General features: G+C 45.9%; 1 protein-coding gene across 3 annotated transcripts in view; it reads left to right on the top strand.

The window, feature by feature from the left end:
• GCA (grancalcin) overlaps nucleotides 1-15,472 on the top strand; it is a 176,026-nt gene that overhangs the window by 138,093 nt on the left and 22,461 nt on the right. The window lies entirely within an intron of this gene.

The following is a 15,472-nucleotide window of genomic DNA, read 5'->3' on the forward strand; positions in this document are numbered from 1 at the left end:
GGTTGAGGCCGCTACTGAGGGTCGAGGACCCGGCCTCCCACGGGCAGCAGCGTTGGGGGTGACACCGGGGAGCCCGGTTCACTCACCCCCTACAGGAGCAGGAGCCCCAGGACCGAGGACAGCGACAGGTTTGAGAAGAATTAAAAAAAAAAAAACTTTAACTCAGTTTCTTTGTGCCGGCTCTCCGTTTCTATGCCGGGGGGGGGGGGGGGGGGATTCGTTCCGCTCGGGGAGGGGAGTTGTTTGAATTTTAATTTTTTATTCCTCTTTTAATTCTTGCTTGCTGGTTCGCCGCAACCGCGTGGATGCCGTGGGGAACAGTTTGCCGCGCATGCGGCTTTCCCGGGAAGGGATTTGCTCCGCCTGCGTCCTGGGCGGGGAGGGACCGTCCGGGGGGGGGCCGATCCTGATCGGCACGTTCGCCGCCTCGCGCTCCTGCGGCTCCTGTCTTGCCGGCTGACCCCTTCCCGCTCAGCGCGGGAGTGGCGGCCATTTTGGGGTCAGCCCGCGAAATCGCGCGGGAGGCTGCCGGGGATAGCGGCATGCCTCCTGCGCTATCGCCGCAACAAAGGCCTTCGGGGGGGGGGGGGTCGCCCCGAGGGAGCTGAGTCCCCGATAGAGGCCAGTGCGGGTGCTGACTCCTCGGACTCGGGATCCTCTCTTTCTTCCAATTTTGCACTTTTGCTGCGCAAGGTTCTGAAGTACAAGGGCCGCATGCACAAGGGGGAAAGCATGGACACTAGTAAACCTGGCTCAAGGAAGAGAAAAACCCAGGAAGGCCCGGATTTCTCCCCGGCTCCTTCAACAGGGAAGCGGCCACCGAGGGGTGTTCCTCAAGATACGGATACTGACTCCACCTCGCAGGATGAGGTGGATCTGCCCGGCGAGCCCCTGGGGGGGGGCCGATGGGGCGTTAGGGGACAGTTCTGCCCAGACCGGTCCGGGCAAACCATCGCAAGCCGGTGATGGAGATGACCCTAAGGTGGTCCGGCTTTTCCACAGAGATGAACTGTCCCCGCTTATCCCAGCTATCCTCCACGAGCTCGGAGTAGAGGCCCCGCCGATAGTTTCGCGCCCGGGAGCCAACATGGACCCAGTCCTCTTGGGTCTCACTGGTCCAGCAGTGGCCTTCCCATTCCATTTCTCGTCGTCGGACATCTTGTTTCGGGAATGGAATACACCTGAATTGGGTCTGAAGGTGACCAAGGCCATGGATAAGCTCTACCCACTGCCAGAGGACGCGCTGGAATTTCTACGGCTTCCGAAGGTGGATGCGGCGGTGTCGGCAGTAACGAAGCGGTCGATGATCCCGGTCACAGGAGCCACGGCCCTTAGAGACATACAGGACAGGAAGCTGGAGGTGCAGCTAAAGAAGATTTTTGAAGTTTCAGCGTTGGGGGTTCGGGCCGCCATCTGTAGTAACTACGCCATGCGGGCTAGTTTACGCTGGGCCCAAGTTCTCCAGGCGAATGCAGATCTCTGAAGAAGAGGCCAAGCAGGCAGATCGACTGGAGGCGGCCATAGCATATAGTGCAGATGCTCTCTACGATCTACTGCGTACTTCGGCTAGGTCCATGGTCTCTGCCGTCTCGGCACGCCGCCTGCTTTGGCTTCGCAATTGGGCGGTGGATGGATCCTCCAAGGCTCACCTTGGAGCGCTGCCCTTCAAGGGAAAGTTGCTGTTCGGTAAGGAGTTGGATGATTTGATGCTTTCCCTTGGAGAGAATAGGGCCTTTAAGCTGTCGGAAGACAGGTCTAGAACTCGGTCCTCCTTTACTGGTAGGTCCCGTTTCCGAGGTAACAAGAGATCACGTCCCCAGAGGTCTGCTGGTCCTTCTTTTACCGATCGACTTCCTCCCGGGCCTCCTCGTGGCCGCAGTCCTTTCGGGGGAAGCGTTACGGTAGACAGGGGGGAACCCCATCCGGTACGGGGTCCAAAGCTTCTCAATGAGATGCGGCTGGCCCATTCCTTGCGTCAACCACAGGCCTTCGTTCCAAATATAGGGGCGAGGTTGACCTTGTTTTTCGAGGAATGGGCCAGAATAACATCCGACCAGTGGGTCCTCAACGTCATAAGGCACGGCTACGCGTTAGATTTTGCACGGACTCCAGCAGACAAATTCCTGGTGTCGCCCTGCAAGTGTCCAAAGAAAGCGGCGGCAGTGCAAAGTACCCTCCGGCGTCTGGAAACCTTGGGAGCAATCTCCCCCGTACCTCCCAGTCAGCAAGGCAAAGGTCGTTATTCCATTTACTTCATCGTGCCAAAGAAGGACGGCACGTCCCGGCCACTCTTGGATCTGAAGGGGGTAAACAAATGCCTGCGCGTTCCACACTTCAAGATGGAAACGATTCGGTCAGTGATTGCCTCGGTACATCCAGGCGAATTCCTGGCCTCCTTGGATCTCACAGAGGCGTACCTCCATGTCGGCATCCAGCCATCCTTCCAGTGGTTCCTCAGGTTTTGCGTCTTGGGCAGGCACTGTCAATTCCGGGCTCTCCCCTTCGGACTTGCCACGGCTCCTCGCACGTTTACGAAGGTGATGGTAGTGGTGGCAGCCCAGCTTCGACGGGAGGGGTTCCTGGTACACCCCTACTTGGACGATTGGTTGATCCGGGCCAAGTCCGAGGGTCGGTGTCATCAGGTGGTGACCAGAGTCCTCCAGCTGTTACAGACCCTGGGATGGGTCGTCAATCTCAACAAGAGTCATCTCGTCCCTACCCAGTCCTTGGAGTACCTGGGAGCCCTATTCGACACGAAACAGGGCAAGGTATTTCTTTCCACAGAATGTGCACGCAAGCTTCAGTCTCAAGTGCATCGGTTGTTGGGTCTTCGGCTGCCGCTGGTCTGCGATTATCTGATGGTTCTGGGGTCTATGGCGTCCACGCTGGCGTTGGTTCCTTGGGCTTTTGCTCATCTACGACCATTACAATCTGCGTTGCTTTCCCGCTGGAAGCCAGTGTCAGAAGAGTTTCACCTACCGCTTCCGCTCACAGCCCAGGCAAGAGCCAGTCTTCACTGGTGGCTCAAAACTGGACCATCTGACTTGTGGGGTGTCCCTGCTACTTCCCGACTGGACAGTGGTGACGACGGATGCCAGCCTCTCCGGTTGGGGAGCGGTCTGCCTAGGCAAGTCAGTGCAGGGCCGGTGGTCCTCCACTCAATCGCAGTGGTCCATCAACCGTCTAGAGACCAGAGCGGTACGCCTGGCGCTGCAGTCCTTTCTCCCATTGGTCCGGGAGAAGGCGGTCCGCGTGTTGTCAGACAATGCAACAACGGTGTCGTACATCAATCGCCAAGGGGGGACAAGGAGTCCACTGGTGGCAGAGGAGGCGCAACTCCTGATGGGCTGGGCAGAGCGCCATCTCAGCACCATTGCAGCGTCTCACATTGCCGGAGTCGACAAGGTTCAAGCGGATTTTCTCAGCCGTCATCACCTGGATCCCGGGGAATGGGAGTTGGCGGACGGTGCGTTTCGCCTCATTTGCTAAAGGTGGGGGCTGCCCCACATGGACCTGATGGCCACGTGGCAGAACACCAAGGCTCCTCGGTTTTACAGTCAACGTCGAGAGCGAGGGGCCAAGGGCATCGACGCGCTGGTTCTGCCCTGGCCGACGAACGTGTTACTGTATGTGTTCCCTCCGTGGCCGATGATAGGCAAGATCCTAAGGCGCATAGAGTTGCACCCGTCCAACGTGATCATGGTGGCACCGGAGTGGCCACGGCGCCCATGGTTCGCGGATATCGTTCAGTTGTCGGTGGAGGCTCCCCTTCGCCTCCAGGGATTCGCGGGGCTTCTCCGTCAGGGCCCCGTTTGTTTGGAGGATGTGGATCACTTTTGTCTCGCGGCATGGCTTTTGAGAGGCAGCGCCTGAAGAGAAAAGGCTATTCGGATGCAGTGGTAACCACGTTGTTGAGGTCTAGGAAGCAGTCTACGTCCTTGGCTTATGTCCGTGTCTGGGTAGTTTTTGAGGAATGGTGTGTGAAACGAGGGCTGGATCCCATCTCTGTTTCAGTCTCAGATATTCTGGCTTTTCTTCAGGCTGGTCTTGCCAAAGGTCTTTCGTGTAGTACTCTTCGAGTCCAAGTTACAGCGCTCTGTTGTCTGCGGGGCAAGGTTCGCGGATCCTCCCTGGCCCTACATTCGGATATCTCCAGTTTTCTTCGGGGGGCTAAGCATCTCCGCCCGCCGCTGCGTCATCCTTGCACGTCCTGGAATCTTAATTGGGTTCTTTCCACCTTGTGTGCATCTCCGTTCGAACCCTTGAAGCGGTCTACTCTTAAGGATCTCACGTTGAAGACTGTTTTTCTGGTCGCGATTACTTCGGCTCGGCGAGTCTCGGAGTTACAGGCGCTGTCTTGTAGGGAGCCGTTCTTGCGGATCTCCGACTCGGGAGTCTCCTTACGGACGGTACCTTCTTTCTTGCCAAAAGTTGTCACCGTTTCATTTGAACCAGTCTGTTGAGCTTCCCGCTTTCGCGGTTGGGGAGTACTCGTATCCGAAATGGAAGGAATTACGGAAGCTAGATGTGAGGAGAGTCCTCCTTCATTACCTGGAAGTCACTAACCCTTTCCGGGTGTCGGATCATGTCTCTGTCCTGTTCTCCGGTCAGAAGAGGGGGGCTCAGGCCTCCAGGACGACGATCGCCCGCTGGCTTAAGGAGGCCATCGGCTCAGCGTACATAGTCCGGGGGAAGCCTATTCCAATTGGTCTCCGGGCTCACTCGACGCGCTCGCATGCTGCTTCCTGGGCAGAATCTTCTCGGGTGTCACCTCAGGAGATTTGCAGAGCGGCAACTTGGAAGTCTTTATATACTTTCGTTAGACATTACCGGTTGGATGTTCGAGACGCCGATTCCTGGGGTTTTGGAGAGAAGGTTCTTCGAGCGGGACTCTCTGCTTCCCACCCTCGGTAATTTGGCTCTGGTACTTCCCAGGTGTCCTGGACTGATCCTGGTACGTACAGGGAAAGGAAAATTAGTTTCTTACCTGATAATTTTCGTTCCTGTAGTACCAAGGATCAGTCCAGGATCCCGCCCATAATTGCTGCTCTGAAGTAACGGAGAGTCCGCTCGCAGTTTGGCTAGCTATTCTGATCACTGGTTTCGCTCCCTTGGTTTGGGAGTCCTGTTCCAGTTGGGGGGGTTTTTGAATGGCTCCCCGTTAAGGTTGGGTTATTTTAGCTAGTTTATTTGTTCTGGTTTTCTACTTTGACATTACGTAAGACTGAGGGGCTGTGCCAGGCACATTGGCATATATGGCTGAGTCCGACAGATCTTGCTCTGTCTCCATCTACTGGTACGGAGTCACAACCCAGGTGTCCTGGACTGATCCTTGGTACTACAGGAACGAAAATTATCAGGTAAGAAACTAATTTTCCTTTATCTCTGCATGAAGCCACTCTGTAATCTGCAACTGCTTTATAATTGACCATACAAGGTCATCATATGCCCTAATTTTTATATAGAAAAAGGCAATTTATATGATTCATAACCTAAAAAACTAGGGGTTGAGAAGTTTTGAGTATTAGTTTTGAAACCTTATGACAGATCAGATGGGATACATCCTAAAACAGCGGTTCTCACCTGGTGTGTCGCCAAGCACACACGCAGGTGTCACCACACTTCCCGGTCCCCCGCTGGCCCAGCTGCTTCTGCTTCTTCCGCCTGGGCTATACACGGCAGGATAGCTGGAGTCAGTGGCACTCGCAGCATGGTCTCTTCTTCCTGCCTCTGTGGTCCGGAAGAGGAAGTGAAGTGCAGCAGCCACACACGCAGGAATAAGAGACCCTGTTAGGGTAAAGTCTCTGCAGCGCCGGCCTGAAGAAGAGCAGCAGCGTTGGCCCGGAGCAAAACGAGCAACATCAGCCCCCATGGCCGATGGGACTCCTTTCTCGAGGCCATGAGGGCTGGAAAAGAAGGCTGTTGCTGCCATTAGTTCGGTGGGGAGAGAATGAGTGTGTGTGTGTGTGTGACAGCATGTATGTAAGTGTGACTGAGAATCTGTATGTGTGAGAGCATGTGTGTAATTGTGTGATTGAGAGTCTAGGTAAGTGAGAGGGCAAGTATGTGTGTGACTGAGAGGAGAAATTTGCAAACTACCCCCCCTCCTCCTAATTCAGAATAATTCAGGGCACCTTGAAATCAAATGTTTCCAGGTATGGAGAGCAGAGCATTTTTTAATCCTTATTTTTAATTACTGGGTCTTTGTGTCTGCTGTTTTGAAATATTTTATTGATATCTAGAAACGTTTTGTATAAGTTTTTAATTATTGGATATTCCATTCGTCAGCTGTTTTGGAAATATGTTCTTTTTATTAGTATGGTTTTACTGCTATTGATTTTGCATTTCTTGCTTTATTTTATGAGGACCGGTGTGTTCTCTTTTTCCTTTATTGCACTGCATACAGAGACACTGGCTTGTTGCGGTTTCCAGTTCAGTTTTTGACTGCATGTTTCTATTTTGTTTTATGGTCTCTTTATTCTTTGTTAGGTGAGGGTCTGCACATGTGATTGAGGTGATGTATTCTGCTGCATGTAGTTTCTAGGTAGGGCTCTATAGCAGCCAGGCTTGTTCCATTTTCCTAATAGAAGTATTGGAGTTTTAAGGCCTGATGTAATATTTTCAGTGTTGCCTTTTCTTAGGTAAGGTGGTGACAATTTGAGTGCTGGAAGCTGGTGCTATTCTGGTATAGGAGGTTTACTATTTACATAATTTATGTTCAGAGAGTACTCTTATTTTTACCTTGTCAATCTTAGCAAAAGTAATACGGGGCCGTTTTATTTTTTTTTTATTTCCACTGTAGATAGTAATGAGCAGTGTGTCACGCATGTGTGAACCATCTGTAAGGTGTGTCCCAACCGAAAAAAGGTTGAGAACTACTGTCCTAAAATGTTAAGGGAATTTAAGTACTGTCAGCTCCACTGACATTTCTGTTCAGTCATTCTTTGACAGAAGTCCCAGAAAACTTGAGACACGCATGTAGCCCTTCTTCACAAAAATGGGAGTGGTGAGGAGGCAGGTAACTACAAGCCAGTTAACGTTATTTTTGTGGTGGCAGATAGGGAACAATGCTTTCCTGTATTAGCAATTCCATTATCTTGAGTCTAGCAGATTCCAGGAGCCAAGGCAGCATGGTTTTAACAGAAGGAGTTTGACTAACACGCAATCAATTTGTTTGACTTGTGGTCAGGGATTTAAATCAGGATGGAACATTTGATGTTGAGCAATTAAATTTCTGTAAGGCCTTTGACAGTGTTCCACCCAGAACTCTCATAAATAAACTGAGCTACCTATAAGTAGTTAATTTTAAATGGTAAATTAGGTTAGGAGCTGGTTAGGTGATAAGAAACACCATATGGTGGTAGATGACGTTTGCTTCAAATAAAGGATGCTTTGGCTGTGAATAACAATATTGTAGCACTAAGAACTAGAGGAATATTAGGGTGAGGTATGACTGACAGATAAAGGTATAGAATAGTTTTGTAATCATTGTTAAAATCTCATGTGGAGTCCAGACGAGAGCTACTTAAATGGTACAGAATATATACAATGATTGGTACAAGATTTAAGGACTCTGTACTCTAGAGGAGGGAAGGAAGGAATATGATTGAGTGATACCTCAAAGATTCACAAGAGGCAACCATTTTGTAATGGTAAGAAATTCTAGAACAAGAGGGGTCATGATATGCTGAAGATTAAACAAAGATTTCTTCATAGAAAGTGGTGGATTCATGGAAAAACCTACTAACAATTATATAGGCAAACGCTTGAATGTCAAAACAATGTGGGATAAGCATTAAAGGATCCTTGGTTGCAGAAGAGGAAGCAAGCTGTAGATATATCATAGGGTCTTCAGTATTGCAATAGGAAAGAAAAACGTGCTTATTAGATGGGCCTTTGGATCATTATTTGCCATCATATTTTGTTTTTAAGTTGCCATGTCTAACTGAATCCATCAAAGTCCCACAGTGATGAATTAGCCATACAGACCATCCAGCTAGTGATGTAGTAGAGCACCTTATGAAAGGTCATGGTTGTTCCAGACAATTAATATTCACAGACAATGGAAATTCCCCCACATTTTTTGGATAATGGTTTTCAATCTTTCAGGACTTTTTCATGAATTTGAGACCATGTGTATCCCAGGTTTGTGTTAAAAAAAAAAAAAAAAAGCAAAATTCACAGTACTGTATATGGAAAAGTTAACAGAAGCTCTTACAGCTTGGGAATTTCTGCACCAAAAAATAAAATATCCATATAATATTTGTCAATATAACTTAAAACCTCCAACAGTCCCAGATCCGTTACCTGTTTCTTTATCTACAGGCATGCCTCAAGTTTCAGTGCTCTCAGCCACATTATTTAACATATCTTTCCATTGTGCCAGTTACTAGCGAGTCTTGATGTAGGCTACAAAATTTACACTGTTGATGTGCAGTTCTATATTCCCAACCCTTTTGCTAGGGATACTCTCAGCACGATATCTAATTGCCTGACTGTTAGTGAATCCTGGCTTTCCACTAATATTTTTCTTCCTTAATCTATGTAAAACTGAATTTGTTCAGCTCGACAGTCTCCTCTCGCTCCTAGGACAACGTTCCCAGATCCCTGTTTGAGAATGCTGCTGTTTTGATTCACTATCAGGCCCACAACAGTACCTTTATTTTTCCTACACACAAATACCGTAGTAAACTGCTTTTTCAAACTGCATCTCCTCTGAAATCTGCAACCTTTCCTTGACAATGACTTCCAGCTGGTTATACAGTAGTCAGGCATTTCCATCTTAGATTATAGTAATGCCTTCTAAGTCTGCTGCATACCACTATGAGGGCATAAGAACATAAGAAAATGCCATACTGGGTCAGACCAAGGGTCCATCAAACCCAGCATCCTGTTTCCAACAGTGGCCAATCCAGGCCATAAGAACCTGGCAAGTATCCAAAAACTAAGTCTATTCCATGTTAACATTGTTAATGGCAGTGGCTATTCTCTAAGTGAACTTAATAGCAAGTAATGGACTTCTCCTCCAAGAACTTATCCAATCCTTTTTTAAACACAGCTATACTAACTGCACTAACCACATCCTCTGGCAACAAATTCCAGAGTTTAATTGTGCGTTGAGTAAAAAAGAACTTTCTCCGATTAGTTTTAAATGTGCCCCATGCTAACTTCATGGAGTGCCCCCTAGTCTTTGTACTATCCGAAAGAGTAAATAACCGATTCACATCTACCCGTTCTAGACCGCTCATAATTTTTTTTCCTCCCTCAGCTGTCTTTTCTCCAAGCTGAAAAGTCCTAACCTTTTTAGTCTTTCCTCATAGGGGAGCTGTTCCATTCCCCTTACCATTTTGGTAGCCCTTCTCTGTACCTTCTCCATCGCATTTATATCTTTTTTGAGATGCGGCAACCAGAATTGTACACAGCATTCAAGGTGCAGTCTCACCATGGAGTAATACAGAGGCATTATGAAATTTTCCGTTTTATTCACTATTCCCTTTCTAATAATTCCCAACATTCTGTTTGCTTTTTTGACTGCCGCAGCACACTGAATCGACTATTTCAATGTGTTATCCACTATGACGCCTAGATCTTTCTTGGGTTGTAGCACCTAATATGGAACCCAACATTGTGTAATTATAGCATGGGTTATTTTTCCCTATATGCATCACCTTGCACTTATCCACATTAAATTTCATCTGCCATTTGGATGCCCAATTTTCCAGGCTCACAAGGTCTTCCTGCAATTTATCACAATCTGCTTGTGATTTAACTACTCTGAACAATTTTGTGTCATCTGCAAATTTGATTATCTCACTCGTCATATTTCTTTCCAGATCATTTATAAATATATTGAAAAGTAAGGGTCCCAATACAGATCCCTGAGGCACTCCACTGTCCACTCCCTTCCACTGAGAAAATTGTCCATTTAATCCTACTCTCTCTGTTGCCTGTCTTTTAGCCAGTTTGCAATCCACGAAAGGACATTGCCACCTATCCTATGACTTTTTACTTTTCCTAGAAGCCTCTCATGAAGAACTTTGTCAAATGCCTTCTGAAAATCCAAGTATACTACATCTACCGGTTCACCTTTATTCACATGTTTATTAACTCCTTCAAAAAAGTGAAGCAGATTTGAGAGGCACGACTTGCCCTGGGTAAAGCCATGCTGACTTTTTTTCATTAAACCATGTCTTTCTATATGTTCTGTGATTTTGATGTTTAGAACACTTTCCACTATTTTTCCTGGCACTGAAGTCAGGCTAACCGGTCTGTAGTTTTCCCAGATCGCCCCTGGAGCCCTTTTTAAATATTGGGGTTACATTTGCTATCCTCCAGTCTTCAGGTACAAAGGATGATTTTAATGATAGGTTACAAATTTTTACTAATAGGTCTGAAATTTCATTTTTTAGTTCCTTCAGAACTCTGGGGTGTATACCATCCGGTCCAGGTGATTTACTACTCTTCAGTTTGTCAGTCAGGCCTACCACATCTTCTAGGTTCACCGTGATTTGATTCAGTCCATCTGAATCATTACCCATGAAAACCTTCTCCATTACGGGTACCTCCCCAACATCCTCTTCAGTAAACACTGAAGCAAAGAAATCATTTAATCTTTCCGCGATGGCCTTATCTTCTCTAAGTGCCCCTTTAACCCCTCGATCATCTAACGGTCCAACTGACTCCCTCACAGGCTTTCTGCTTCGGATATATTTTAAAAAGTTTTTACTGTGAGTTTTTACCTCTATAGCCAACTTCTTTTCAAATTGTCTCTTAGCCTGTCTTATCAATGTCTTACATTTAACTTGCCAACGTTTATGCTTTATCCTATTTTCTTATGTTGGATCCTTCTTCCAATTTTTGAATGAAGATCTTTTGGCTAAACTAGCTTCTTTCACACCTCCCCTTTTAACCATGCCGGTAATCGTTTTGCCTTCTTTCCACCTTTCTTAATGTGTGGAATACATCTAGACTGTGCTTCTAGAATTGTATTTTTTAACAATGACCACGCCTCTTGGGCATTTTTTACTTTTGTAGCTGCTCCTTTCAGTTTTTTTCTATTTTTCTCATTTTATCAAAGTTTCCCTTTTGAAAGTTTAGCATGAGAGCCTTGGATTCGCACACTGTTCCTCTTCCAGTCATTAAATCAAATTTGATCATATTATGATCACTATTGCCAAGCGGCCCCACCACCGTTACCTCTCTCACAAAGTCCTGTGCTCCACTGAGAATTAGATCTAAAATTGCTTCCTCTCGTTGGTTCCTGAACTAATTGCTCCATAGAACTATCATTTATTCCATCCAGGAACGTTATCTTTCTAGCGTGTCCCAATGATACATTTACCCAGTCAATATTGGGGTAATTTAAGTCTGACACAAAACTTCAAAGGTCATATAAAATGTATGATGTTTTATTCCTTCAATATGGCAACTCCACAAACTTATACAGGCAGCAGCTTAATGGCGTCCCCCGACACGGACCCGTGTTTCGCCGCGGGCTGCATCGGGGGGGATCACCACTTCAGGCATTCACACAATAAGCTGTAACACGAAGAATAAACAAGCGTCAGGATAGAAAAAAGGGACTTACAACCGACCATAATACACTGTACAAAACTTCACATACCTGTTCACAGCATTTAAAGATAAACGGGAGCGCAATGCCCTTTTACAATGACAGGTATTTAAAGATGACAACTGGCGCCAAAATTACGGGAAAGGCAACCACGTGAGTCAAAGGACTCCAGTCATTGGCTGCCGTTCCTATAAAGCACCAGAGCAGTACCAAGATCAGCCTACCCTGCTAGTCAGTATTCTTCAAAAAAATAAAAACCATTCGATCTCACGGTTTAAACCTTTCGGAAATACTGTATCTAGAGTAAAGATCCACCGTTGTTCAATCCTGCCTAATACCTCAGAGTAATTACCCCCACGAGCGGGACGCGGAACAACCTCAATAACACAAAATGAAAGGTCTGAGAGTGAATGAGATTTTTTAAGCCAGTGATCAAAAAAAATCTCATTCACTCTCAGACCTTTCATTTTGTGTTATTGAGGTTGTTCCGCGTCCCGCTCGTGGGGGTAATTACTCTGAGGTATTAGGCAGGATTGAACAACGGTGGATCTTTACTCTAGATACAGTATTTCCGAAAGGTTTAAACCGTGAGATCGAATGGTTTTTATTTTTTTGAAGAATACTGACTAGCAGGGTAGGCTGATCTTGGTACTGCTCTGGTGCTTTATAGGAACGGCAGCCAATGACTGGAGTCCTTTGACTCACGTGGTTGCCTTTCCCGTAATTTTGGCGCCAGTTGTCATCTTTAAATACCTGTCATTGTAAAAGGGCATTGCGCTCCCGTTTATCTTTAAATAAGAACATAAGAACATAAGAAAATGCCATACTGGGTCAGACCAAGGGTCCATCAAGCCCAGCATCCTGTTTCCAACAGTGGCCAATCCAGGCCATAAGAACCTGGCAAGTACCCAAAAACTAAGTCTATTCCATGTAACCATTGCTAATGGCAGTGGCTATTCTCTAAGTGAACCTAATAGCAGGTAATGGACTTCTCCTCCAAGAACTTATCCAATCCTTTTTTAAACACAGCTATACTACCTGCACGAACCACATTCTCTGGCAACAAATTCCAGAGTTTAATTGTGCGTTGAGTAAAAAAGAACTTTCTCCGATTAGTTTTAAATGTGCCCCATGCTAACTTCATGGAGTGTCCCCTAGTCCTTCTACTATCTGAAAGAGTAAATAACCGATTCACATCTACCCATTCTAGACCTCTCATGATTTTAAACACCTCTATCATATCCCCCCTCAGTCGTCTCTTCTCCAAGCTGAAAAGTCCTAATCTCTTTAGTCTTTCCTCATAGGGGAGTTGTTCCATTCCCCTTATCATTTTGGTAGCCCTTCTCTGTACCTTCTCCATCGCAATTATATCTTTTTTGAGATGCGGCGACCAGAATTGTACACAGTATTCAAGGTGCGGTCTCACCATGGAGCGATACAGAGGCATTATGACATTTTCCGTTTTATTCATCATTCCTTTTCTAATAATTCCCAACATTCTGTTTGCTTTTTTGACTGCCGCAGCACACTGAACCGACGATTTCAATGTGTTATCCACTATGACACCTGTGAACAGGTATGTGAAGTTTTGTACAGTGTATTATGGTCGGTTGTAAGTCCCTTTTTTCTATCCTGACGCTTGTTTATTCTTCGTGTTACAGCTTATTGTGTGAATGCCTGAAGTGGTGATCCCCCCCGATGCAGCCCGCGGCGAAACACGGGTCCGTGTCGGGGGACGCCATTAAGCTGCTGCCTGTATAAGTTTGTGGAGTTGCCATATTGAAGGAATAAAACATCATACATTTTATATGACCTTTGAAGTTTTGTGTCAGGACTGAACATTCATCTGCACTATCTGTATTCTATGATATTGCTTCAGGTGCAGTACCTGCTCATTGTGGTAATTTAAGTCTCCCATTATTACTGCACTACCAATTTGGTTAGCTTCCCTAATTTCTCTTAGCATTTCACTGTCCGTCTCACCATCTTGACCAGGTGAACGTTAGTATACCCCTATCACTATAGTCTTCCCCGACACACAAGGGATTTCTACCCATAAAGATTCAATTTTGTATTTAGTCTCATGCAGGATATTTATCCTGTTGGACTCTATGCCATCCCGGACATAAAGCGCCACACCTCCTCCCGGGTGTTCCTCTCTGTCATTGCAGTATAATTTGTACCCCTGTATAGCACTGTCCCATTGGTTATTCTCTTTCCACCATGTCTCTGAGATGCCAATTGTCTGTCATCTTTCACTGCTATACATTCTAATTCTCCCATCTTACTTCTTAGACTTCTGGCATTAGCATACAAACATTTCAAAGTTTGTTTTTTGTATTTTCATTCTGCTTTTTAATTGATAGGGATAAATTAGAATTTTTTAGCTCAGGTGAGTTTTTAGTTATAGGCGCTTGGACTATTTTTCTAATTATTCGAACCTCACTGTCGGGATTACAAATCATTCAGATTGCCGCTTTGCATTATAATTGATGCCGCTGTACATGAGCACATTATACCAATTCTACATAGACTCCACTGGAATTGAATTGTCTGGAGGGTCCTGTTCAATGACCTTGCCCTTAGCTGTGCTAAAGATCTATCTCCCCACTCTAATGTTTGCATTCTTTTAGACATCTGCTTAGCTGGTCCCATGCTCTGGAATTCAGTTCCTGATGGGCTTAAATCTGAACCATCAGTACTTGGTTTCAGAAAGTTAAAATTCATTTCTTCAAGCTTGCATTTGATAACTAGCTTCATATCTGCACTATCAGCATCTGGCTCTTTTAAGCTCCTTCAGGGATGGCAGCACTGGTGTAAATGAAGTTTGTTATTTTTAATATCTTGCAGCCTTCTTGTGTTTGGCTTTGTTTTTGTTTGCATGTTCTTCATATTGGGATTAATTAAGTGAATTTTAATTTACCTGCCTAGAATTTTGGATATGTGAGTAATAAGTCTTTTAAATAAATAAATACAGAAAAATGCTGATATTCAAAGATGCAGAATTTGTAACTTTTTGTTGTAGTACTACTATAATATAGCAGAAGGTAGTAACACAAACTAATCTCTCTGCACAACCTCATTAGTCTTTTAACAATCCCCTCTGGAGCTTCGGCTGACATAGAATCCATTGGCCCATATAGGGCCAATATGGGCCAGTTCAGCCGCTGCCTCAATATGGGCCAATTCAGCCGCTGCCTCATTCCTCCTACTTGTGTAACTTGTATAACTACAGTACCTGAATGTAAACCGATGTGATATCTCAGATCGAATGTCGGTATATAAAAACAAATAAATAACCAGTGCTACTTGAGCTTCCTTCTAGTCCACTCAGGATAATTCAGCTTTCTCTTTCTAATCTGCACAGATCAATTCAGCTGTCTCCTCTTTCTCCTTTCCCATACTGCTGGGGTAAAAGGTCATTGGTCTGGGGTGGTGCCTGATCATACAATACCACTAGACAAGCTTTAGCTTACCTTCAGTTAAAACCACTGGAAGGCCAAGATTTTTTTTTTTCCAGTCTGATAATGTTTGCTTATAGGAAGTTCAGATACAAGGTGTTCTTCAATATTTGGATACAATTCCTGAGAAAATTAGGAGGCAGGAAGGAACTAATGAAACTAGAAATATTGAGGTTCTTATGTATTATATTTTCTCACAGGACAAGCAGGATGGTAGTCCTCACATATGGGTGATATCACAGGATGGAGCCCAATCACGGAACACTTCTGTCAAAGTTTCCAGAACTTTGACTGGCCCCTACTGGGCATGCCCAGCATGGCACTAACCCTGCAGCCAGCAGGGGTCTCCCTTCAGTCTTTTTTTCTGCGCAGCAGTAGCCATGCGGTTAAGGAGCTCCTCAGAGATTCCTGACAGGAATTTTTCTTCACGGAATTACTA

This window comes from Rhinatrema bivittatum, chromosome 6 (genome assembly GCF_901001135.1).
Source record: "Rhinatrema bivittatum chromosome 6, aRhiBiv1.1, whole genome shotgun sequence".
Classification (NCBI taxonomy): domain Eukaryota; kingdom Metazoa; phylum Chordata; class Amphibia; order Gymnophiona; family Rhinatrematidae; genus Rhinatrema; species Rhinatrema bivittatum.